The 26,306-nt window shown below is 38.4% G+C and overlaps 1 protein-coding gene across 8 annotated transcripts in view; it reads left to right on the top strand.

The window, feature by feature from the left end:
• Positions 1-26,306, top strand: part of Sox6 (SRY-box transcription factor 6) — a 618,663-nt gene that overhangs the window by 57,374 nt on the left and 534,983 nt on the right. The window contains exon 1 of one of the 8 annotated variants that reach the window (XM_031387988.1): positions 1,770-1,997. The exons of 6 other annotated variants lie outside the window; for them this stretch is intronic. The gene's annotated coding sequence lies outside the window, so the exon portion shown is untranslated. Of the gene's footprint in view, positions 1-1,769; positions 1,998-16,086; positions 16,208-26,306 lie in introns of those variants that run through there. One more of the 8 variants, XM_031387986.1, reaches the window with a different exon arrangement.

Below are 26,306 nucleotides of genomic sequence, written 5' to 3'. Positions count from 1 at the left end.
AGAGAGAGAGAGAGAGAGAGAGAGAGAGAGAGGAGAACAGTTAGCTTGCCAGGGGAGTCTGAGCCACAGAAGATGGGGGAGGGCTGTTGTAATTGTGGGTTTGGCCGACTGACGATTGGAGTGCCCTCCTCGGCAGTCTTAGTTGTAGCCCGAGGTCATGTAAATCGACCTTAAAAGAATGCATAAGCCATAAATTAAACCCTCACCCAAGGGCTGATCCATAAGTAGACAAAATCTAACCTGGACAAAACGGGCTTCCTTTAGAGCCGACCTAACCCCCCTCCCCCAATAGAAACTAAATGCGAAGTAAGTTTTCTTAGCGAATGAATATTTTGTTTTCTTGAAAAGTGTTGGGTTGAGTCGCCGAGTGACTGAACCGCCGCAGTTCTAAGAGGAGTCAGTGTCAGCCAGGCTGGGGCGCAGGGGCCCGGAGGACTCGCAGTGCTTCTGACCACCCCCCCCCCCATTTCAGTTTGGGATCGTTGGCTAGTTGTGGGGTTGACTCTGGCCTAGGGCGGGCGGGATCTCCATAGCTCTCTGCGCCGGGGGTGAAGTTTACCCGGAGGATTAAAGAAAACCCGGGTGGCTAGAAGCCTCGCGTTCCCTCCTCGCCCTCTACTACCGGGGCTGCCCACGACTTTCCCGGGACGCTCGAGTTCCAGTTCACCTCGCTCCCTCCACTATTGCACTTTACTTTTTATGGTCTTCTCAGCAGAACATAAACCGAACTCCAAGGCAGTTCGCAACCCAACGGTGGTCCTTTTTGCTCAGCACGCTTGCTGCGCAGGCTAGCCCGCTGGCGGCGTGGGCGAGGGTCGGCCCCGTAAGGCTCGCGCGGGTTCGGCTTCCAGGTCCTCTGCGCTACAGCCGGCACCCTCGGCTCAGAGCCTGGCCCGCCCTTCGTCCCTCTAGGCTCTCTGCCCGGCCCGCTACTGGCTACCCGCTGCCCGATCTGCTGCGGGCCGATGTTCGCAGCACCGGCTGGGCCCTGGGCGGGAGGCGGTGTTGGCGAGGCCTGCCTGCCCCGGGGGAGCTGCTTTCGGCTTTCTCCCTTAAAGGGCAGTGCGAAGAAGGACCCGGGCTTGTGCAAAGGCTGCTGGGGCTGAACTGCTGCAAAGGAACGGCCGGGCTCTGCGGAGGACAGATTAGCTCCGGGTCCGCTCAGCTTTAAGATAAAAAGAATTGGTGTGTTCGGACAGATAAAAAGGTGGTCGTTTCCGGCGTATTTTGAGTTTTATTTAAGCTTGTCTGATTCTGACCAAGTTTGAAAATGTTTGTTTGTGTGACTGACCAGTTATTGACAGCCGCTCCTGTTTGTGGTCTAAAATAAGTCATTTACTGGGCTGGCAGGGTTGCTAGTTAGCAAGATGGACTGTTGTAGGCTGCTTCTGTGTGTCGCCTCCCGTAAGGGCCGCACTTGAAGTTTCAGTCTCAAGATAGCCCGAAGCTGTCCCAGCGGCACAATGGACTGGGCTCCGGACCGCCAGTTCCACTGTCTGAGAGGGTGGCTTCCCGGTCCTGGACGCTGGACTCCAGCGTGAACTCCAGTGGCTTGGCTTTTGGCCCTGGCGGAACCGCCCAGCCAGCAACCCAGTGGAGAGAATGCCCCTTCCCCCGCCTACCAGGGTCTCCTCTCTTCTGTCCTTTGTAGTCACATGTCCGGGTTTTCCCCCTGGTCCCGAGAACAGGCACAGCCCCGCCCAGTCTATTTCTAGAAGGTGGGTTCGGTGAATAAAAAGGTCAAGTGGTTAAGTTCCCGAGCTGATCCACAGTGAGGGGGGGGGACAGGACAGACACCTGGCAAGGCCCGCCCCGCCTGTCCCCCCAACCCTGGCGGGCCTGGCTGCCTGCGACTGGCCTCCCTAGGCCACATTTTTGTGCTTAGTTTGAGAGGCGGTAGGAAAGGCAACCCTGAACCGGCCCAGAGCAGGCGAAGCTGATCCCGAGAGATGGCATTTTGTTTTGAACAGTTGGTGGGGTGGACGCTTCCTCATAAGGTAAGGTGTCAACTGGACAGTTGGCTGCCCAAATGCCACATGTATAATTAGCCTGCGCACTCAGCACCTCATCCTCAAGGCCCATAGGCACGGGCTTGGCTGACTTAAGTAGCTCAGTTCAGCTCTGGATTACAGGATTCCCAAGGGAAGCCTAACAGGCCAGGAAAGCCTGGGGAGGCCCTGGCTAGGAAGACTGACCATGAAGCCTCGCTTTTGATTTTTGCCTTTTCTCCTCCAGTTTTTCTGAGTTTTCGGCTAAGGGGCAAGTGGTGGTTAGGAGAAGGTACCCAACATCAGCGGCAGGTTGCAGATGGGGAAAGGGAAAGCGGAAAGAATCTGGCCACATCCTACCCACATGCTGCCCTGAGGAGTCTGCTCGAACACCTCTGTGTGCACTCATCTGTTGGGATCAGCCAGCCTTGGCACTGTATGACTTGGCTTGGGAAGGGGCTTTAGAACTGCTCACTTCTCTTCACAATAATTTAGTGTCAGTGCCTGATTGTAGTTTCTGCTCCCACTTCAGGCCCAGTTGCTTGGGGCTGCTAGTGGACCCGGGAGCTGGGCAGATCTGTTGTTTCCTTTGTCATTCCTGTTCAGCTTGGGGTTCTTAGAGCAGAGCCTTGTCTCCCTCTCTGCTCAGATGGATACTAGAGTTTCCGGTTCAGCTTCCGGGGACATCCTAGCCTAAGGCCAGCTTTAAAGCTTGCTGCCCCTTGCAGGCCAGACTTGTGCAGCTTCAAACATGACCTTCTCTCTGTCATCCCTCTGCCACCTTGTGCACTCACTGTGGAATTCAGCACTCAGCATTAGGCACTAGCATCAATTTGCCTTCTTCCTTTGCTTCTAGGCCTCTCAGATATAGTACTGGAAAGATTCTCTATATTTCAAAACAAATGAACAAACATTTCCCCGAAACCTTCCACAGGTTTAGTGGGACAGAGTTAGCTTTCTCAGCAGCAGGAGTTCCGTGATGAGAAGTAGGGGCACGACTTATTGAGTTTCACTTGCTTCGATGGAGCCAATGCAGTATTTTCTTATAGCATGACTAAAGTTATAGCTGAAGTTTCTGTTCTCTCAGCCCGAGGAATTTTTATCGATGCACTTTCCAGAGGGTCTTTGTTGAATACACATATGTGAGCCTGTGAATAGGCAAAATGGCATGTAGATTTCTTCTAAATATTTGAGAGACCTTATAAGAAATACTATATTGTTCCTGTTCTTAAGAAAAGGGAACACACCACTGAATGGTTCACATTTTGAAAGCCAATATGTACTATAAGCCATTGGATCTAGTTTATGGCCAAAGATATCAAGTGACCAGGACCTGGATATCAGGAAGAGACCAGGCATTCCTCAGGCAAGCTGACACTCTTAGTTACTTCATGAGTACTAACACCTCTTTCTCCTCTGCCCTTCCACATTTCTTACTATGGCAGGATGAGAAGTTTTTTTGTTTATTGTTTATCTGGTTCGTTGTTGCTTTTATTTGTGAGGTGAAGATAAGGAGTATATTCTCTTGAAATATATGTTCTTTTAAATTAAAATGCAAAAATTTGAGCTGTTTTAGAATTATGAAGTATGATACATTCTGTACTATATTGCATAACTACAACACTCAACAATATATTGTTAAAACAAATGTTAAGAGACTACTTATCAAGCAGTTATCATGTGCCTGTGTCTTAAGCTGACTCTAATGCATTGAGCATCAGTCTTAGATGGAGTGATATGCTGTGAGAATGTTGTCTATGAAGCATATTTTCAGTAGCAGCAGAAAACAACAGATATTTTTCTTTATAAGGAAAAAGCAAAGATTTGCAATATGTCAACATAACCAGTAAATCTTCCTTTTATAAAGCTTCAAAATATATAACTTTAAGCACATAAATGATAAATTTTGGTGGCATTATTGAGGTTTTATACAAATTTTTATTTGTCTTGTTTTAGGAGATACTGGGTTTTATGTCAATGATCAAATTCCTATACCTATATATCTTAACTATCATAAATCTGAAATATTTTATGTAATTCTCTTTCAATTAATACAGTAGTCCTGGAAGGATTGGTATTTCTTGAGAATAAGGTAATACATTGATTTTTAAGGCTTTTAGTATTTCCTATCTTTTCATATTGGTTATTTTAATCCACTAGTGATATAATTCACATATCTATATTTATATCATGTCTATCTATCTATGTATCTATATTTATATATACTACTTAAAAACAGCATTTTATGAAATCGTAGTTTAGGTTTAAGAGAACTATTTGCTTAAACATAGTTTGGGGATACATATATGTATATCAATTGATGTTTTTGAAGTCAAGTAGAAAATTCCCTAGAAATGTGTCTAAGAGTACCGTATCAGTACCATATCAGGCACAGACAGGTACTAGAAATGATAAAACGCAGATAACACGTTGGAAGATGATTTGCAGATGAGGTGTGATATCTGCCATCATGAGGTTAGATGTATCAGGTTACTGTATATATATATATATATATACATTTAAAAATCAACCTAGGCCATTTCACTTTGATTAAGTTATGTGGATATATGAGGTTTAATGATGACAGGTATTATAGAAACCTGCTAAAATGAACAAAATAAGCACTCAGTGTTTTTTTTTTAGAAGAAGAAATGGACCAGATCTAGGTTAGGAATGCAACTTGCTTGAGAATATGGTTCTTTCTGTTTTTGTTTTTGTTTTTTTGTTTTTTTGCTTTTTTTTAACAGGGAGAAATAAGATGCTGGATAACAGCAGCATTTCATGTCCTCAGCTGATTTCACATTTCCTTGTGATTATGTCCCAAATGTAAAAATAGCTAAAAAAGCTAGTGTTTGGAATATATGAAAACAGTTTTTACTAGACACAAGCACGTTTTAAGTGGACAGTATGGCCTTGTCAGTTAAGCATTCAATTGTTATCTGAACATTAATTGTTTTGGTGAGTGGTATCAGAGATTCTTACCATTCTCTCATTACATATTCATTATTCATTCTTAGGAAGGATGTTTTTATTTTTCTTGTTCTGTAGAAGAGGGTAAAGCTTTTCAGCTAATTATTTTGTTTAGACATTTAGTCAAACTGGAAATAGTTCAAAATTTGCATTATGGTTTTGATGGAGCTTTTCAAGTATACAGTATCTGATTGTCATAGTTTGGGTAATAATATCAACTGAAGAGCGTGGATAGAGGCTGAGAAATGGAATATAATTTAACTCTCCTCTGGGCTCTCACCTCCAAAGTGGGGTGCTGATGTTTTTCTTCAAATCTGTGGTAGTCTTAAAAAAGGGAACAGGAAACCCTAAAATCTGAGAGGCAGTATTGATTCAATTCTTAACTGCAAATCCTTCATATCATTGCTCAAAATATCCAACTTTGCACCAATATTAGCCATTCTTTTTATAGTGACACCACGCTTAGTAAAAAACTTCTAAGCACTGAGGTCAGGTGTTGAGATTGGATTCTAGTTTATTTTTTATGAATCAGATAAAGATTTCTGTGCATGAGACCATATGTGAAGATGAGAGAACAAGAACATTTCCATATCAAAGGCAATATATCTGAGGCTGCATGGTAATTAAGATGCAGTGGTTTGGGCTCTGCACTGGCACTTAGAGCATCGTCGGGCCCTGTGCATCGTGCAGGCTGGTGCCTCTGCATACTTCTTGAAATACACTTATGATTTTGTACAAACATTTATGCCAGTCCACACTTTTCTGTGGATAATTTGTATTTCATCCAAACCATTCAAAGTCGAAGTTATTTTTCGAGCTACCCCCTCATTATGGCTTTTGTGCATCAACTATTTTTATTCTAGTTGTTTGTATTTCCTTTTACCAGAATGATGGCTTGTTTATATTCAGAATCTCTTCTTGCTCTTCTAAGACCCCTAATATATCACCCATTTTACCATTCACTCAAAAACTTTCATCTTTAGGAAGGATGTGAGTTATTTTCTGAGGTTAATTGTAGATGGTGCAATCCACTATAAACTAATAAACCACATTAAAAGTTAACTGCTTAGTTATTTGTGCTTTACAATGTTAATATATTTAGGACTCCTTAGTAACTTGCATAGTATATAATGTTGGGAAAATTTTATTTCAAAATGTTTAGAGAAGAATTTAGAAATCTTCTGTTTTACTTTTTTATAGCGTGAAAATATATGGTGACATTCTCTTTCATACTCCAAGTGAAAAGCAATACTTTAAAGCTGTAGAAATCTTGCTATTTATCTAGAGTTATTTGTTTCTTTGCATTAAAAATGAGATGTTTGATTTTATTTGTAATAAATTGAATCAGTGTCTTAACCTGTTGGGGACAGAACAGTGATACAGTGAAACTGGCTATAAAATAGAACAGTGAATTAGGAGGATCTAACAATTGGTACTCCAGTGCTGTTTCTATTTAGGACAGTTTACATCTCTGGGAATCAGCTTGAATGTGGTCTGTAATTTCCTGGACTTTCTATTTCTGTGTTTTCTCTCTATGAACATTCTGCTGTGGTGCCCATAGCAAGGACTCCACTTGATGTATTTCATTAGGAAGCTTCCAGGGTCAGTGAAATCTTTTTAATGCTTTCTCGGGATTGAAGTATTACTGTGTATTGAGGCCTGATATGATATTATGAATCTTGTAAAAATTTTCCATGTTATTTTGGATCAAATTGCTTAAATATAATGATTTAATGCTTTTTAGTGATGTCCCATGTAAATCGGCAGAATGAGAATAGTATCAGTGCATTGAATGATGTGCATATTATGGTATGCAGACTTCTCATGCTAGCTCAGATGTCCCCACAAGATAACCCCTTACATGATCCTCCTGTTACCTTTGTCTGCTCACTGTTTTTAGTCATAGCAAAGAGAGATGTTGAATTGTCTGTCTTTAATATATTCATCCAAATGCAGAAAGGGACTGCATTGCTGTTTTTGATTTTACCTTCTAAACACAGTCTATGCTTCTTTGAAGAAAGTAGTTCTTTAAAATTGGACAAAGAAAATTGAAAACACTTCATTTTCCAAGTCTAAAAAAAGCTTAGTGAGTATAAGAAGAAAATACAACACTTAAAAAAAAAAATCAAAGGTTTTAGAAGGGACTTATTCTGACACATGGCCGTGAAGGCTTCATTTCATACTGTGCAGACATATTACTGGGAAATGTGATTGGGTACTTGTTTCTTAGCATCCGAAGGACATCTGCTGAAGGCATTGATATTTGTTACAGAAAACTTAGGCTTTCAGTTCCAGCTTCACTACCTGCTTACTACCAAATGTAGCATTTGACCAGCTGCAAACTTGCTTCTTTTTTCCTCTTCTGTAAAATAGAAGCAACTGTGTATATTCTTTTCTTTCCTAAACAGAACTCACCTGAATTATAGAGGACTTGAGAGTCCCCAGTGAATAAATGTAGTGTCTGCATTCACAACCTCTAAAATTTGATGAAACTCCAATCTTAAAATCTGGAAATGATTGTGAAAGGTCATTTCATCTGTCATCTTCCATTCAAAATTGATGATCCTTGCTTCATTCGGATCAATTAAATCTTTTTTTGGTATGCCTGCAACAAAAGAGATTTTATATCTGAATGTGGTTATATACATAAATGTTTCACATTTGTGAAACAAAATGTTTCACGACACCAGAGAGTTCTTTTGTACAATAGACACATTTTAGTCTTTCTCTTTCTCTTCTATTTTAAGGAAAAATGCAAACAAATATTTTTCTTCATTTGAATGATAGACCTTCAAAGAGCAGAATCAGACCTTTAGTTTTTATTTCTTGAACCTTCCCCTTTACATCTTACCCCAAACTTAATTGTATGTCCTTGGAAAAGTTACACAGTCATCCTGCCTCTGTGCCTCCTGGATATGAACGCATGTCTCTTGGAGCTTTGCTTCAGGATATTGTTTATTCCAAGCAACGGTTGTATGCTGCAGGTCGGACTGGTTGTTTGGTCTTGTCTTTTCATCTTCTCACTAGAATGTCAGTGCTCATTTGCTCTGTCTTTGTGTTCACTTCCAGAGCTACCATCGCTGTGTTTTCCATGACTAATGGAAATGACCAGTGAATGTCCTGCTGACTTAGGGGCACTGCACATTTGTTTTGTATGTCCTTGATGAATGAAAAGTAGAAAATGGCTTAGCAATAGGTGACTAGTTTCAAAATATGGGGTTCATGAAGAGGAATATATAAAAGTGTCCTCAATGGTCGAAAGGTTGGGAATCACTTGATTACACGATTTCAAGGCTGAAAATGCATAATCCTTGCAGAGATATGAGTATGGGTAATTCTGAGCAGTGTAGTGGATACACATATATGTGTAACATACATATATATGCATATATATACACATATATATGAGTAGACGTTCTTATGCTGAGGAAAGCTTCTAGTACAAGGTGGCCTTTGGTCTGTGATATAAAGGATGGTTGGGGGTAGAAGTCAGGTGGTACAAGAAACACTGGGGCAACATTTGATATAATTCCTTACTATCTGGTGAGTCTGATAAGGAAATGTCTCATTGTGTCTTTGTGATGTCCAAAAAGGCTGTGATATGGCCATAGGCCTGTAGCTTAATCACTGCACCTCTTTTTCTGAGCTCGATTTTGTGGTCAGAAACATCATGGGTATATTTGAAGGTACAAAGAAATCTTTTAGATTTGTTTTCCTTCAAAGTTTTTAGATGAGGTAAAAAAATGAAAAGAAGTGATTTATTAATAAATGCACTTGAGTCCGGGGTTATCACTCAGAGGTAGAGTGCTTGTATGGTATGTTTAAAGTCTTCAGTGCAATTCCCAGTGACGCGCAGGAGGAGCGCGCGCGCACACACACACACACACACACACACACACACACACGAAAAAAAAACACTGTCAAAGTAGATAAGGTACTGATTCAAGATTATGAGTTAGTATAATCTTGTATGTTGTACTGTTATGTGCTCCTTTTATTCATTTGACAAGCATAGTTGCAGAGAAAATGCTATCTGAAAAGTTTCTGATCTGGGTATTAGTTTGAGTTTCTCTTATTTGTTTCTGGCGTTACATATTCATAGTTTTAATTTTAATAGGCATCAAGTTAGCACAGTTACTACTTTTGTTGTGTTTATGGATGCATGCCTGAACTTGTATTCAGGTGTGTGTCTTTGTGTCTGTTGGCCAAAGGTTAACCTTAGAGTCTTTCTCAGGTGCTATCAACCACATGCTTTGAGAGAGGGTCTCTCACTAGCCTGGAGCATATTCAGTTGGCTGGGATGGCTGGCCAGATTGCTCCAGGGATCTGCCTGCCTCTGTCTTTCCAGTTAGGTTTAGTGACTACAAGTGCACACCACCATGCCAAATTTTTTATGTATGTAAGTTCTAGAAATTGAACTCAGATTTTCATGCTTGCTATATGGCAATAGTTATCTCCCAAGACTCTTCATAACTTTAAATTGAAGGGTAGCATGAACGTTAATTTCTTCTCAGAGTATAGAAATAGGAATTCCTATAAGATGATAATGGACAGAGACCATGACAGAAGCAGGGACAGTAACAACCCCTTCTCACCCCTGAGAATGTTCACACAGGGCTGCTGTATTTTTCTTGTTAGTTTTATAATCTGGAAACATGTTTTCTAGATTCTCAAAGGCCTTTCTTCAGAGCTGAGGGCTTCTGGTTTTGATCTGGAAGTTTTTTAGTGTTTAACAATTCATTTCTCCAAATTAAACATGCTCACTGAGATATTGCCACTCAGGTGGCTGTGGCATAATGACTGTCTGAGAAAGGACTGGGGGTCATACAGGTTGTAGAAGCAGTGGGCCTAGATTCTGGTGGTCATTACCTGCTTTGTTTTTGATACCCCTTTGAGTTCTGGACTCTTGTATTGTTTTTAACAACATTATGAAAAAGTGATGCCATCTCTACATTATAAAGAATGTTCTTGAGGTGAGTCAAGGGTGGGACTCGTAGAAAACAGTTTTAAGGCAACTTGAGTCACATAAAACTAGCTATGCTCCCTTTAAAGAAGCAACAGCTCAAACAAAAAGAAAATAAATTAAAATAAGATGGAGGCCGAATCATCTAAGTTATTTAGAGCAGTGTATTAACTAATTGAATCCCAGGAACATATATATATATATTTTATATATATATATAATATATAATATATAATAAATATAATATATAATATATAATATCACTCTTGATTCAGAAAGCCCAAATAAATGCTGGAGGAAAATTAGACTACTTAAAAATTTCTTAAATATATTCCTTTCTCTTATAGGCATCTCTTTATTTATTTATTTATTTATTTATTTATTTATTTATTTATTCTTTTGAGACAGGGCCTCTCTACATAGTCCTGGTTGTCCTAGTACTCACAGAGATGGACCTCTCTCTGCTCCTGAATGCTGGGATTAGAGATGTGTACCACCACACCTGGTTCTAGTTCTTTCTCACTGTTAATATTTCTGTTGAAATTAGATGTATTGAGATTTAGAAATAATTTTAATCTTGGTATCCCTAAACTTGTAGAACATTATAGTAAACTTCTAAATATTTTATGATACCAGAGCCTTGTATGTACTTAGCAAGGATTCAACTACAATATTCTAAGGCATTACTAATAGAAATTATCCACCTTTCTGAAGTTAGAACCCTCTGAGTTTTATGGATGATAGTCCAAGGGGGTGCTTTGAGCTGTACATTTGTCTTGGTTTATGTGGCTTATGGGATGTTCATTCTACTGAATAGTTTCATATTTTAAATTGTGTGGTATCTTGTAGTAGGCTTTTTTTCTGTAGTGTGTGTGTGTATGCGCGCGCATGTATGTAATTAGCTTAAGTAGGATAAAATAAATGAACTTGGGAGCTCAAATTCTTCTGTGCGGTTTGACAAGGGTGAAACAAAAATGGTTGTTCTAATTATGACACATTTTCTAAAGCACTATCCATACATAACTATGTACAAGCTGTGGAATTTGTATATGATGTCTTTGTCAGAGCTGTGTAGAAAGGTCATCAATATTATCAGAAAATGTAGAAAAGTTTATCCTTTTTTTTTTACAGTGTATTAATGTTTTCTTTATATTTTTAGCACCACTTTTACTTGTTTATATTCTTTTTTTAATTAGGTATTTTCTTTATTTATATGTAAATTTCTCCTTTCCCAGTTTCCCCTCCAAAAAACAAACAAAGAAACAAACAAAAACAAGAAGAACAAACCCCTGCTGCCTCCCTCCTCCCCATGCCTGACACCCCACCCTCTCCCACTTTCTGGCCCTGGCATTCCCCTACACTGGGGCACAGAACCTTCACAGGGCTAAGGTCCTCTCTTCCTATTGATGATCGAATTTGCAATCCTCTACTATACACACGCTGCCAGAACAATCAGACCCACCATGTGCAGTCCTTGGTTGGTGGTTGAGACCCTGGGAGCTCTGAGGGTACTACTTAGTTCATATTGTTGTTCATCCTAAGGGGTTGCAAACCCCTCAGCTTCATTGGTCCTTTCTCTAACTCCTTCATTGGGGACCCTGTACTCAGTTCAATGGATTCTTATTCTTTTTCCTTTTTAATGTGTGTATAAGCTAGTCCCTGCAATTGAAATACCAACATATGAGGACATTTGTGTCAATGTATTTTACAGTTTAAGAAGCTAAAGTAGTATATATGTTAGTTTTGCTTACTTATCAAGTTTATATTAAGATAATTTTAAAAAGAAGTATAATTTTATTAAGTGTAATAAGAAGGAGATAAGGAGGGAACAGGGGTTTGTTTTTGTTTTATTTTATTTTTTTGGAGGGGAACCTGGGAAAGGAGATATTGTATGACATGCAAATAAAGAAAACATCTAATTAAAAAAAAAGAAAGGGATTGAATTATATGGCCATCAGAAAATTTCCCAGATGTGTCTTCTGTTCAGTTAAGTCTATAGCTGATGCATCTTTAAAATATCCTTTATTACTAATAAAATGTTAATTTCAATGGAAAGCATGGTAGTACCTTAGCTGTTGGTACCCATACTTCCTGATTGGGGTGAGCAGAGGAAAGACTTCCAGTTTTAGGTGAAAGAATTTAGGATGTTCAAAGAGATATGGAGACAGAGACCCAAAGTAGTGTAGGAATCTAAGCACAGCTAGTTGTCTGACAGGCAGTGATAAGGTTCAGGAGAACTGGCAGAATCATCCATTGAGCATGTTCTCTACTACACGTACATATTTATTTCAAACTTTAGACATGTCCTTTTGAGGTAATGTATACTATAATATATCTCTCAGGAGATATTTAAGGGAAAGCTATAGATGGAACAAAAATTTTAAGATTAATTATGGTTTCCCATGCTCTAACCCAGGACATGTTTTGTTATTTGCAAAAGTCTTGGCTGTACACCGTAATGAAGTGATTCAACATCTGGTTCCAGGCTTCTTTTACTCTGCTACGTGCTTTTAATGCTGTCACACTTAAACAGAGATTCTGGAGAAAGAAAGTACATGCACGCAGGGGAAAAATTACATCAGCAATTACACTTTCTAAACTGTGATTTTTTTTTTTTTTTTTTTTTTTTTTTTTTTTTTTTTTTTTTAGTACTAGGCACAAAGAATGCAAAGACTTTTTTTTTTTTTTTAATTTGACCCCTAAATCACCATCTTCCAATTGATTATCTTTACCAGTGGAAATGAAGTTATAGTATTCTAATAATTTAATAAACAGACCCAAATCCATCAAGACTTTGAATATCATTAAACAGGTTAGAATATTCTGTTGCCAATTTTAAAACTGAAAACAGATGAGAATTTTTAAAGGTAATAGTCATAGAATTTTGGTGACCAAACCACCCAATGTGATGTGATGTTTACAAATTTGTTTTCAAATCACTGTGTAAATGGCACTTTTTTATTTGTTTGATAAAATATGACCTTTACCTTGAAGAGACATTGTTTGCATGTATGTTTCTAGTTACTTACCTGTGTATCTGTCTGTATGTCTGTGCACCTTATCATCAATTTGTCTATCACTTATCCTAGCTATTTAATTACCTGTCAGAATTTCTATCTATCAATAATCTATCCCCTTCTCCTTGGCTTATGTACCAAGTGTTATTTCAGGGAACTTCAATGCATTTAGTATATTAGGTCGTTTGCTTTTGTTCCTTTTCCTTAAGTCTGGAAACTTCTCTCTGAGATAAGCAGGAGAACCTGTGGATGGTGCAAGCCATTTTCTCTAGCACTTCCCATTCCCTTTAAAGCCTTAGAAAGTCTTCAGTGTCTCACAGGTTTGTCTTTAAAGGTAGATGTTACATATGATACTCAGCATTTGGAGGCAGTAGTTAGTAAGGCCTGTGGTGCTGTCTGTAGTCTCATCCTTTGTCCTTCTGTCTCAGCCAGGACAACCACTTCAGCAGCAGTTACACACTTCCTCAGTTACCCCCTGGAAATTACTCTTATTAAAAAACAAACAAATGCTGGGCAGTGGTGGCACACACCTTTAATCCCAGCACTTGGGAGGCAGAGGCAGATGGATTTCTGAGTTCGAGGCCAACCTGGTCTACAGAGTGAGTTCCAGGATAGCCAGGGCTACACAGAGAAACCCTGTCTCGAAAAACAAAACAACAAAAACCAACCAACCAACCAACCAACCAACCAAACAAACAAACTCATGGCCAAGATTGTATCTTCTGTTGTATTTCAGTGGTTCATTCAGAAGTATCACTTTAGGCATGCTAAGAAACACGTGATTTATTAATCTGAAAAACAAGGCATGATATGTCTTTGTGCAAAATTTCAGCCATGTTTTCTATCAGCCTTTCAATCTTGTTTGTGACAGAACTGATGTACAACTAAAAATGCATTCATATTGCATTTGGGCAAATGGCTCCTCCAAAGTGGCGTATTAAATAGCTATGATTTTCATTATAGGAAGGGATAATATATTGTTGCCCTATTGTTTATCCTGTTTTTTTTTTGTAGCTTTCTTGATGGGAGCAACAAGAACAAACATGCAGCCTGTTATTTCATGAAGAAACTCAGAAAATGCTTCTAAGTCTTTAATGTGTTGGTAAAGATTTGTAAAATATTGGATTGAATTTTTATATTATTTTTAAAGGCATTGTTGGAAAGAATCACAACAGTTTAAATTTTTATCTATGTCTTGCAGATTGTAAAGTCTTTATTTTTTAACTTTTATTATTTAGCATCTCAAAGTATACTAGGGGAGGGTACATTGTCAATGTCATGGGATAGAAATTTGTATCTACAACTGTCTTCTTGATAATTAGGAAGAGTATTGGCTATTTTTGGCCAGATCTGCTTGGATCAACATCCATCCAAAAATGTACTATTAAAGAGCCCCAGCTTACGGTGACACATCTGTCAGGCTGCTCACAGGCTTATCATTAAGGCTTATGGTATTAACATTATTTACTAACATATCTTTGGAAAGAATTTCTAAACTAACTGGGTACTTATTCAAGATTAATTTAATAAAAACACTAGATATTAATATCTAAAATTGATCTTTATTTTTATCCAGAATGTCTTATATTAGATATGAGGCACTAATAATTAATACAGAGACCAATTTGTCATTCAGTATTTAGATAAGGAATCATTTTCTTACTTTTAAATAAACATATAAGACTTTTTTTATATCATATTTTCCTAGAATGGTAATCCATTTAGGAGGCCACTGGGATGAATAAGTAGGTGAGACTGATAGGGGAGAATATAGAGAGCAAGGGGGAAGTTATGGGATCTGGAGCTTCCTTCCTGGGACAGCATCTCTGCAGAGAAACCCAGACAGCAGGAGGAAGGTCAGTTGCTGGTTCACCTGTGTTAGAGTTGAAGAAGAAAGAATGACACTTTATGGGACCCCTATAAGAGAGAGGAGGCAATCAGACATCTTTTATTTCTTATGGCAAAGTCAGCCTCTGCTCTTTTTTTTCCTTCTCTTTTTTCTTTAATGTGAAGGGACAAGAAAGGCTTAGGAATTTTAGAAAAGTCCATTTCCCATGCTTTAGGAGGAGGATGAGTGAGGGTTACTAGTGTGAATGTCTGCAGCTCTTTGTTGCTTCCACACTCAGCCTCCTTTAGATTTAGATGGAGTCAAAGTTGATGTTAGAAAGAGGAGAAAGGTGTTACCCAGTGATGGTTGACAATTGGTGATGGCCTTTGGCAGCCATCAAACCAGCATTTCCTACTTGTCCCCTGCCCTCCAACTCAATGAGATACTTTCTATGTGGATTGATTTCATAACAAAAGCAGTTCGGGAATTTCAGCTCAGCAAACAAACTTTGGGTGATGTTGGCTGCATCATTTCTTTCTAGGGATACATTCTTTCATTGTCAGACTGAGAAGTAAGTTTAGTGATATCTAAGGAGGTTTTGGCTTTTTGATTTCCTGTTTATTACTTTCTGGGACAGTACTATTTCTTCATATAAAACTTTTAGTGGGTTTTCCTGTTCTGTATACCAGTCTTAAGCCACCATGTCTACAGTGCCTTCCAAAGCAATCTAATATATGATTCTCATGCTAGTGGGCTCATGAGCAAATATGTAGAGCTCTTTACTTCTTCAGACAGTTTCTGGCAGAACGCATTTCTTTGATGTGGGTCCTGGGTGATGTGATGATCCTGGGTGATGTGTTCTTGCTTACTAGCTCGGTGTCTAGGAACACCTCAGAAGGGAACTCGTGTCTGTGAAGGAGCTTGGACTGCATGAGATAGGAAGGGTGTTGGGATACAGCCATCAATTCATTGCATGTGCTTGGCTAGGCAGGCAGCCGTGGCCACTGCCAGGCTTTTTGAGTATAGTTTCTGTCACCAAGAGAGTTGGCTGTCTTTAAAGTATGTTAGTTAACCTCTTCTAGAATCTTAAGTGCAACTGGCTCTCAAGAGGAGGAGGATAAGGGATCTCTAGGAACAGAAAAAGCCACTGTTTTCGTGAAAAGTTTACTTTTCTTCCACTAGTATTATTTTTTGTCTTTTTTTTTTAGTTTATTGTAGATGAACAGACTTCAGTATTTTTTATTCTTCTTTTCAGGACTTATTTACTTCCATGGATGCAGTACTGAATAATGGAGCAGATGAGTATCACCAAGTGTGTACTGACAGGAGTTGCTATGCACCATGCATATTTCTTGGGCCCTTTCATAGGACAGAGGTGAAAACAGTACTTGTATCATAGTTCCTCAGAACTTTGAATGAACAGATATACTTGAAGAAACAGGTATAATAAGAGTTGTAAGTTCTCATTAAGCATTTGTCATTTTATTATTAAATGTTCACAATTACTTTGGAAATAGATATTATCTTTGTTTTATATGAAAGTAAGTTAAGAATTGAAGAGAAAAATGGCCACCTCACAATCATGCAGCCATTGAGTAGTAAAACCATGGTAGGCATAGATGTCCTGGCTTGAGATCTTGTGACATGTGTGCTTCTAACGAAGCTATTCTAATAGGCAAATGAGTCAAGAGATCTCCCCTGATAGTCATGAGCCAAGGTGATTAAGCAAGTAAGTTGGATAATCAGGGTACTCAGGAGCTCTGTGTATGTGTGTGTGTGTGTGTTTGTGTTTGTGTTGTGGAATCTCACTGGTGAAGTTATTAAAGTACTCTTCCCTGAACATGATGTGGCATTGACTGTAGTACTTACATTCAGAGCCACAATCTCAGCTTTATATGGTTACTAGGCTGGGATTTGATCTCAGTTATTACAGAGTCTTGCTAAGTGAGGCCATGGCTCCAATATGAACTGGTTCAGCTAACATGACTTACGGACTGTGTTTCTGTGAGCTTCGGTTTCACATGCAGAAATCTCAAATTCTCTTTCCTTTCGACCAATTGGATGGTTCCTTTTCAATTGATGGCCTCTTGTGTATCATTAGGAGTCTGCTCCTGCTAAGGTTACCATCTCTGACATTTAATGTGTTTAGTGGCAGAACTTCACTGATTTAGACAGAAACAGCTGTTTCCTTTTGCCTTTGATGTCTCTTTTTATATGCCTTAATGCCTTTCTAAGTGGATGCATTGCTTTCTGTATGTGTTAGCCAGGTCCAAGGCCAGCGTGGTCAGTTATCTCTCAGTTGGTGTTTTATTACATGGAGAGTGACATATAACCTTTAAGTAGCACAGAGTCGATTTAAATTTCTTTTTAGATACAGGCATTTAAGTGCTTTTTAAGGACATTAATCATTTCAACTTGAAGGCTATTGTGTAGATATCAATTTTAGAGTGAGGTAATGAAAATACTGAAGCTTTGAATCTCCTCTTGACCCCGAAGCTTAAAGTATTCTTCCCTGAATCTTTGTTGCCTCTGTGATAAGATGATGTGGAAAAACAGTTCTCAGTCAAATGTTCTGAAGACCAGAGCTTGTGGCAAGCACACTTTTGCTGTTTGACCTGTACAGTGTGGGAGTGTTAGTTAGGGGTTAAGGAAACTCAGTAGTGTGAGCATTGTCTCCTCAGAGTTCCATCTCCTCATCTGCAAAGTTGTACTTACTTCCTAGGAATGTTTTAAGATGCAAAGAAATAAATATTAGTACCCATTGGTGGTATACTGTTTGCTATCATTAAAGTGAATGCCTGTAAAGACCCTAAGCAGAAGAATATTGTATTCAACATATATAGAATGAACAGCACGAGATGCAATGCAAAATCTTTCTATATTCTACCACTCAGATCCATAGGGCCATTGAGAGAAGCCTGACTCACCTATAGCAATTCATACTTTGAGAATCAGTTCAACCAGAAACAAATAAACCTGTTGGAGCTAAAATTCCTTTATTACAAGGTCAGCCTTGCTCCTCTTTAGTGTCATGGCTTGTGGGAAGGAACTGATACAGGTACTCAGTGAATCTGGATGTGAGATTTCTTGGGCTCAGACCTGTAACTGAAGTGGCAAGAGCAGGAGCTCCAGGAGTTTTAGGAGGCAGCAACTGCCCATCAAGTTTTAGCATTGGACCTAGTAGCTCACCCAGGCAGGGCCCAGGTGAATCCTGACTGGGCCTCTGACTGTACCTTGCTTCCTCAATGCAGAAGGCTTCAGTCGAGTTGTCTGTCTGAGATTGGGTTGTGGTATTAGTAATCCTTTAATTTTCCTCTATTTCCCTTAAGCTTTTTATTGACATGGACTCCAGGTGACCTTTCCCCCCAGAAAGCATCTCTCCAGAGGAGCTTAGCCTCAGTCCAGCAGTGCCAGGAATCTGTGGGTACCAGAAGGATCTTAGCAGAGGCTTCAGACCAGCTATGTCAGCTCTGAGATCTGAACCTGTTTGTCTGATGGTAAAAACTAAGCTCTTTCTATTATGGTTCAATAGTTTTTGCCTGGAGAAGAGGGCACTGGGGAGAGCTATAGGAGAAGCATCATTAGGGGATCTATAAGCTCATTGTCTAAATTGATGGTGAAGTGATATTAAAGAAGGATATATCATATGACATGTAAATAAAGAAAATATCTAATAAAAATAAACAAAACAAAACAAAACAAAACAAAAAGAAAAAGAAGGAAACCGTGAAACTACAGTAACTTCCTGTGTGCCAGAATGCCATGAGGTTTGTGCTGTAGGTGACAGGAGTCCCTGCAGCTACCTGTGGGCATATAAGAGTACATTCTGGGTACATGTTGTTCAGGTTATAAACTCAGCCTTTTTGCATTATGAAACACACCTAGAGCTGAAGGACTGTATCACTCACCCTTTTGTGATGTGATTCCCTGGGATTATCCATTGCGGACAGGGGAACGATTATGGAAATGACCTTCTCCTGTACACCATAACATAACCTCCACCTGGACTTGACATTTGTGCGTCTAGTTAATTTGTATATGGCACCTAAGAGGTGCTTGGCAGGTACTGTTCAGTGAGAGAATACCTGGAGTACTTTATTGGATTTTGGTTGGCAAGATTGCTTAGAGTCTAAGCCATAGAGGGTAAAGATGCTTTGTCATCAAACCTAATAACCTGAGTTCAGTTTCTGGAACCCACATGGTAAAAGGACAGAACTGCATCCTGCAAGTTATCCTCTGGATTCCACATTTACTCCATGGCATATGGAGTATATGCCATGCTCACACATACACATACAAAGTAAATGAATGTAAGAAAAAAACCCCATTTTTTTGTTTGATGTGTTCAATGAAGATATTTTTCAAGTATTATCTCATATAAGTTTTCCGTAACCCTGCAAACTGGGTGCTATTATTTGTGGTTTATAGATGAAGAGCACTTAAGAATTAAAGAATTTACTTAAGATGACATTGTTAAGACATAGTGGCCAAGGATTTGAGATTTTAAGTACAAGGAATTATCACCTTTCTTGTCCTAGATAATTACCTATTAATAGAACCACCCCTTTTAATGGAAGCCACCTCTTACTGTTGACTCATTAATCTTGCTGCCAACTCAAACTCATAAGACTTTTATTTACTGTGATTTGTCCTGTGCTGGCTGCCTTGTGCCTCAGTGCAAGACCTTGTCTTTATTTCATATAGACATTCTCTAGCTACATTCATGTGAGCTTTCTTTCTTGAGTTATTTTGGACTATATGGTCATATGGTTTCCTCAATGTTTTTGGCATTTACTGATCAGTAAATTTTTACCCTTAATATTATTAGTATAGTATAAAACACTTTGATAGATATTGTACTGCTTAAACTTATATTCCTTTATTAAACTAGCTGATTATATTGTGTATAAATTCATATTGCTGAATTTGAATTGTACAGATGAATTTATATCCATAATTCATGTATCTTAATGCCATAATTATAGAGTTAGGGCAACAGGAGTGTTCTGGAATCATGGGGAGAGCATAGGAATTTATTAATTCTTTAATGATTAAAAAAAAAAGCCCAAACCAAATCCCAACTATAGAACTATTTTATCACTATACATTTTAAAGACCTAGAGAAGAGATCCAGTTGCATTTTATTGATCTAGTCATATGTGCTATCCTTCCTTGAGTCAGTTTTTGTAATTTGTATTTTATTATGAAACCCTCTTTTTCACTTGGTTTAAAAAATATATTGAGGCCAGTGAGGTACCTCATTTGGCCAAGGCTGAGGACCTGAGTTTTAATCCTAGAACTCACATGGTGGAAGGAGAGAACTGACTCCCAAAAGCTGTATTCTGACCTCCTCACACCCCAGCACCATACACACACAAAATAAATAAATGCCAAAGAACCCTCTAAAAAATATTGGCATCATAATTGATAAGATTTTAAAATTATTTTCTACTTTTCTGTACTTATGGGTTATAGTCTACATTTTTCTTATGTTTTAAAAGTTTTGTGATCTTTTTGGATCTGATTATAGCATTTAGCACATTAGTTATTAGAAATGGTTGAGTGTTCTGGCATACAGTTTGCAGTCATTGTATACTTACAAGGCTTAGTTGAATACAATTCAACAAATACAGAAAGCACCTTCTGTTTACAATAGAGGTGTTAAAGACTCCAAGGATGATTCTAAGAGGCTCCTGCCTTAAGAACTTTACAGTATGGTAAGGATGTTTGAGGCCAATTATCAACACTGTGCTGAGCACCCATTCATCCAGAAAAACAATAACAAGATAGAATTTGTTCTTTTCCTGTTGAATGCTTGGTTCATAGGATATCTTTTTGTATAGATCTGGGCATGCTGTCTTGGTACTTAAAATCATATTCTGTTAGGAAGACTTTTAGGCAATGTTCTAATAATTCTAGAACTTTATAAATTTTATCAACTAGAAAATTGCTTTTTAAATTTAAGCAGGCATGTATGTTATCTGGAGGTCTTTAATAAAATTCCGTTTCTGATTCTATTAGGAGTGAGTCTTATGATTTAGTACATTCCCCAAAGCCCTTAGGCCAGGACTTGGATGCTTTCCTTCTGTGCTACTGACTGGGACCACACTTTAGGTAGTTAAAAGGTGAAAGGTAGAAAGATACTATGTATCCTGTTCTGTAAGTAGTAAAAAGACACGTTTCATAAAAGTAATGAAGAAGCATATAGAGGGCTTCTTGGCTACTAGCAGTCAGTTACTTCAGGCCATCCTAAAATTAGTTTCAATTTGTAGGTAGTAAAATTAAAATGTGGAGATATAAAATTAAAAAAAAATCTCTACATTCAATTGAATGATTAGTATAGTGATTTCTTAAACTCTAATTTCAGATTGAGGTCATTGATAAGAAACCATGATTAGAAATTCCTAGGTTTAGTGATCACATCAATGATAGAGACTGAATGAGATCATCACGCTTGCTTTGCAAGTGCCTCACCACTCATGCTGAGTTGTGCCTCAGCTCTCATAGTGAGGAAACCGTCTTTAACAACTAGGACTGAGATGATAAAATATCCCATACAAATGAAGCTGAACTCTTACCTTACATAATATACATTAACTTCAAATGTGCTAAGACTTAAATTAAGAGATTTAACTCATAGAAGAAATAGGGACTGCATGTCTATAAGCTTTGTGTAGAGAATGGTTTCTTGGATATACTGTGAAAAGAAGAGAAATTGGACTTCATAAACATTAAGAATTGTGTGCTTCAAAGGAAACCACTAAGGAGTTAAGGATAACCTGTAGAAAGGAGGTAATTTTTACAGATCATGTGTCTGATAAGGTGCCTATGCCCATAAAAATTCAAAGAGTTCTTAGCAATGAAAAGACAACACCATAGTGTTGTCCCTCCACATATTAAAACAAACTCTTAGAAAAGAAGGGAACTTCAATAAAGGGCAGAAAAATCAACCAGTATTTTTCCAAATAATATAGCTACCTAGCCAATATGCATGTACACACACACACACACACACACACACACACACACATGATGCTGAATATCATCAAGCATTAGGGAGTGTTAATTAAAATCACAGTGAACTGCTGCTTCACAACTTCACACATTCCAGGGTCAATATGAGCAGAAGCCAACAAATGTGGATAAGCTTATGGAGAAACTAGAATGCTCATTCATTGCTTATGGGAATGCAACATGGTACAGCCAACTAGAAACCAGCTAGTTGATTTTCAAAGCAAAGCATACAGTTACTGTAAGCCCCAACTGTCCCATTCCTACTAGCTGAGACACAAACTCTAGAACTAGGACCTGTGTGACAAGAAAGCTTTAATAGAAAGAAAAATGGGAAACCATGCAAGAAACAGTACAGTGGAAAACAATGCACAGTTATAGAAGGCATAATACAGGTAAAACCTTTTGATTTATGCTCATTTAATTTGCCAGTTTAAGAAGTGAGATCATATTCATTCACATAGAATTTGAGTATATCTGAGATTCTGTTTTTAAAGCAATGAATTTGGAAAAACAACCTCCCCCCTCTCCTCTCATTCCATCCAGTCTCTTTTTTTTTGTGTTTAATTTAAATGTTTTTTTTCCATTAGTTAACACTTCGAAACATTTTATCTTCATTTTAAAAACTAATCTATTTTAGGGAGACCATCAAATGGGATAAAGACCTTTAATATAAGAGTATTATTAGGAGACATAAAGTATTTATTCTAAATCTAAGAATTTCAAGTCTTCACATTGCAATTCTTCAGGAATTCCTTATAGCCTTAGTTCTCTGCTCAGTGCATTTGCTCTGGAGGAACTTTCATGTTAAAAAGATTATGTTTTAATTCAAAGGAAGGAATCTTTTTAAAACCTGTGTTTTAGAAATCTCTTCAAAACTGGTGTTTCAGAAGATGTGACTTAGTGCTTTGAGGTGGTAGAATGTGTTTGTGACGTTGGAGATTTTGTAATGTAGGCTATTTCTTGTATGGTCTGTGAGAAAGGTTGATTCTAATTTTTAACTAACCTTAAAAATAGCATGCACATAGTTTGTGATTTTGAAAAGGAGCTTTTCACATGTACTATTCTATCTCATTTAGTGACATCTTTAAATTTATTTATTTGTATTTTTAATATGTATGAGTGTTTTGCCTGCATTTATGTACACCATGTATGTATCTAGTGCTCAAGGAAGCCAGAATGGGGTGTTGGATCCTCTGGAACTGGAACAGGCAAGTTGTAAGTTGCCATGTGGGCACCACAACATGAACCTAGGTCCTCTGCAAGAGCATCAAGTGCTCTTAGCCACTAAGCCATCTCTCCAGCACTTGGTTTGTCTTTTAATGTAGAGAATCTTCTGATGGGAAGATGTCTTTAGTTTTTGTTTTTTTGTAGTTGAATATTTATTGATATTTTTCTTTATGGTTAGTGACTTTCCTGTGCTGATCAGGAAACACTTCTCTATCTGAGGCTATAAAATAATCTCTAGTGTGTTCTACACTGATCTTCACTGAACCAGATGTGTTTTGGCATATTATTTGAAATATAGGCTTAGTGTATCTTCTTATAGCTGTCCAGCTATTCCATACAATTTATTAAAAACTTAACTTCTCACTCATGATTGTACAATTTATCTTTGTCACCTACCAGCTTCTGCTCAGAATTTTGGGGGGAATCTTTATTGTGTACCCTGATGCAGCTGTCTGTCCTTGAATTAGTGTCCTCTCATGTACCTGTCTGTGCCTGCTCTTGTGTGCTTCAATGTGGCTGTCTGTGCCTGCACTTGTGTGCCTGCATTCCTGTCTCCCTGTCTTCCTCATATTTTCATTGCAGTGAACCTTGGTGCCTCATAGGTTAAATCTTGTCACTTGGCTCTTTTTTTTTTTTTGTTTTTGTTTTTGTTTTTTGTTTTTTCTGAGACAGGGTTTCTCTGTATAGCCCTGGCTGTCCTGGAACTCACTCTGTAGTCCAGGCTGGCCTTAAACTCAAAAATCCGCCTGACTCTGCCTCCCAAGTGCTGGGATTAAAGGCGTGTACCACCACTGCCCAGCTGTTACCTGGTTCTTATTTTTCAAAAGTATCGTAGTGCTTCTTGTCCCATTACATTTTTGTATGAATTTAGAATTACATTCCATGCATATAAAAAAATAACCTAGGATTCTTGATGTAGTTTGTTTATATTTATCTATAAGAAAAAAAATTAGGTAGAAATGATTCTTTAAAATGTCCAGTCTTTCAACTCTGTGACCTTATTGTATTCTTCATTTATTTTTCTATTTTGAAAGTCTCCCAATATAGTTTTGCTTTTCCTTATAAATCTTATGCAACATGGACATTAAGAGAATTAAAAAATTTTCAAGGAAATTGAAGCAAAAACTTGTCTGTCTCATGAATAATACAAGCAGTGTGAATTGTCGTGACAGGAACAAAGATGCCCAGTGTTTCATGGTAGATACTGCTGAGGCAGATTATTAAATAATACTCAGTTTGTCTCCTTGTAGGTGTTTGGTAATATGGAACTAATATGGAGACCACTGTATTTTCACTTAGTTAATATGGCAAAGGGAAAGTCTGTGTCCTGCTTGTTTTATTGGCCACTTGCACTGGCCCTGTCTTTACTGGTTTTGTTTTTTGTTTTTTTGTTTTTTTTTCTGTATGGATAGACCCATTGCCCAAGTGCCCAGACTTAAATAGATATTTTGGCATTATGTACAGCCACCCCAAGGGGAAGGTCTGTATAATGATTTCCAATCTAGATATGCTATACAAAAAAGTGATAAAACAATGCCTGCATTGTTTCTTAGTAGAAAATATAGCCACTTTTCATTTAGCCTCTCTCTTTTTTTTTTTTTTTCTCCAAGACAGGGTTTGTTTGTGTACCCTGGCTATCCTGGAACTAGCCTGTGGAACAGGCTAGCCTTGAACTCACAGAGATTTGCCTGCCTCTGCCTCCTGAGTGCTGGGATTAAAGGAATTTGCCATCACTGGCCAGCCTCTATTAATATTTTTTGAAAACACCAGAGCCTGTAAGTGCAACTTACATCCTCCAGAACAAAATTAAGCCATATGTATCATCGAACATTAGCATGTAATTTATTTTTTGTTTCCAAAAAAAGAGATAATGAAGCAGGCTGTCATAGTTTGTGATAATCAGAAGTTCCCATTGGGAGTTGGAGATGCTGTATAGATAGGCTCTAACCTTGTCACTTCTGTGGAGCAGCAGTGAGTCTGCTTGCTTCTGACAGCAGACAACCCCAGTGCAGAGCCCTGGTTTCATGTTACATTAGGTATTAGCTCTGTTCTTTCAGGAGCTATTATGCTGTGACATCAAAGATTTTCAGACAGGGCAGTGGTGGGTTAGCACTGAAGTTGTCTGCTGAAATTTTAAAGAACTGAATTAAATATATATGGTTAGACTTTAATATAAGAGGTAGAGACAGAATTAGAATGGAGTAGGTAAAGCCAAAGAAATGATCAATCTATGGGCTGTCCACTTAGTCTTTCCTTGTTTTAGCCAAATTTTATATCTTCTTATTTCTACATCAAGTACAAATGGCCCTTATGTTAATGCCCGAGGAGTTGATCATTTGCAGAGAGACATTATGAGATAGGGCAAAAATAAAGTGGTTAGTCTGACCCACAGAGCATTGAATGACCATGTGATCAGTGATTGCCTTGGCTGACACCTTTCTTGCCAATGAACTAGTTAGTTAAAAAGAGTAGAGCACACACCTGGGTAGGATCCCGGGCTCGCAGGTTTCAGGTGCAAATGAGCATGCATACCTGCAGCTGGACACACGTGCAGCTGGAGAGCTTAGCTCACTACAGTTGTATGACTGGAAGTGACTGGAAGTCTGATCAGGTCACAGTGCTCTCTTTTGGAAGTGCTAATTTTGTACATTGGTGAGGACCATTATTACTTATCTCTGTCTGAATGTGCTTTGTTGTTAAGAAAAATAAACAAGGCATTGTGATTTCGAGTCTTTTTTTTTCTCGGTGAAATCGAGTTTCTGTCATGTAATGTTACTATGTTATTTTCATGACTACTGAGATATGAAGTGTTAATCAATTTTAGAAGCCAAGCAAGGGAGCTAAACATTATAGAGAACACAGCTGTAGATTATATCTATCTTTTGGGGACCTGTAAACTAGATATGTCATGATAAATTTTTCTATATATTAAAATTCTAATGCTGTTATTTGAGAAGTAACTGGTATAAAACTCCTCAAATCTTTATAGATCCTGTGCTTTTGATTATATTTAAAGATAGTTTGCTTCCATTTCAGACTAATGTATAATATAGCCATGAAAACACTCAGGAAGCAGAAGGCAAAGGTCCTGCCCTGGCCTGGGCTTCACTGCTCCACCCTCTAATGTCATTAGAATGATTAAAGGCCAATGCCCCCAAGCTCTGCTGTGTGCCTGCCTGTCAGCCATGGGATGTGCTAACCTGAATGGCGGATTAAGTGGATTGCATTATCTGAAATGCTTTTATGCCTTCCATGTTTTAGTTTGTTTTTTATTTTTGGCATAGCAAAAAAAAAAAAAA

The sequence above is a fragment of the Mastomys coucha genome, unplaced genomic scaffold (genome assembly GCF_008632895.1).
Source record: "Mastomys coucha isolate ucsf_1 unplaced genomic scaffold, UCSF_Mcou_1 pScaffold21, whole genome shotgun sequence".
Classification (NCBI taxonomy): Eukaryota; Metazoa; Chordata; class Mammalia; order Rodentia; family Muridae; genus Mastomys; species Mastomys coucha.
This window is presented reverse-complemented; position numbering and strand designations above follow the sequence as displayed.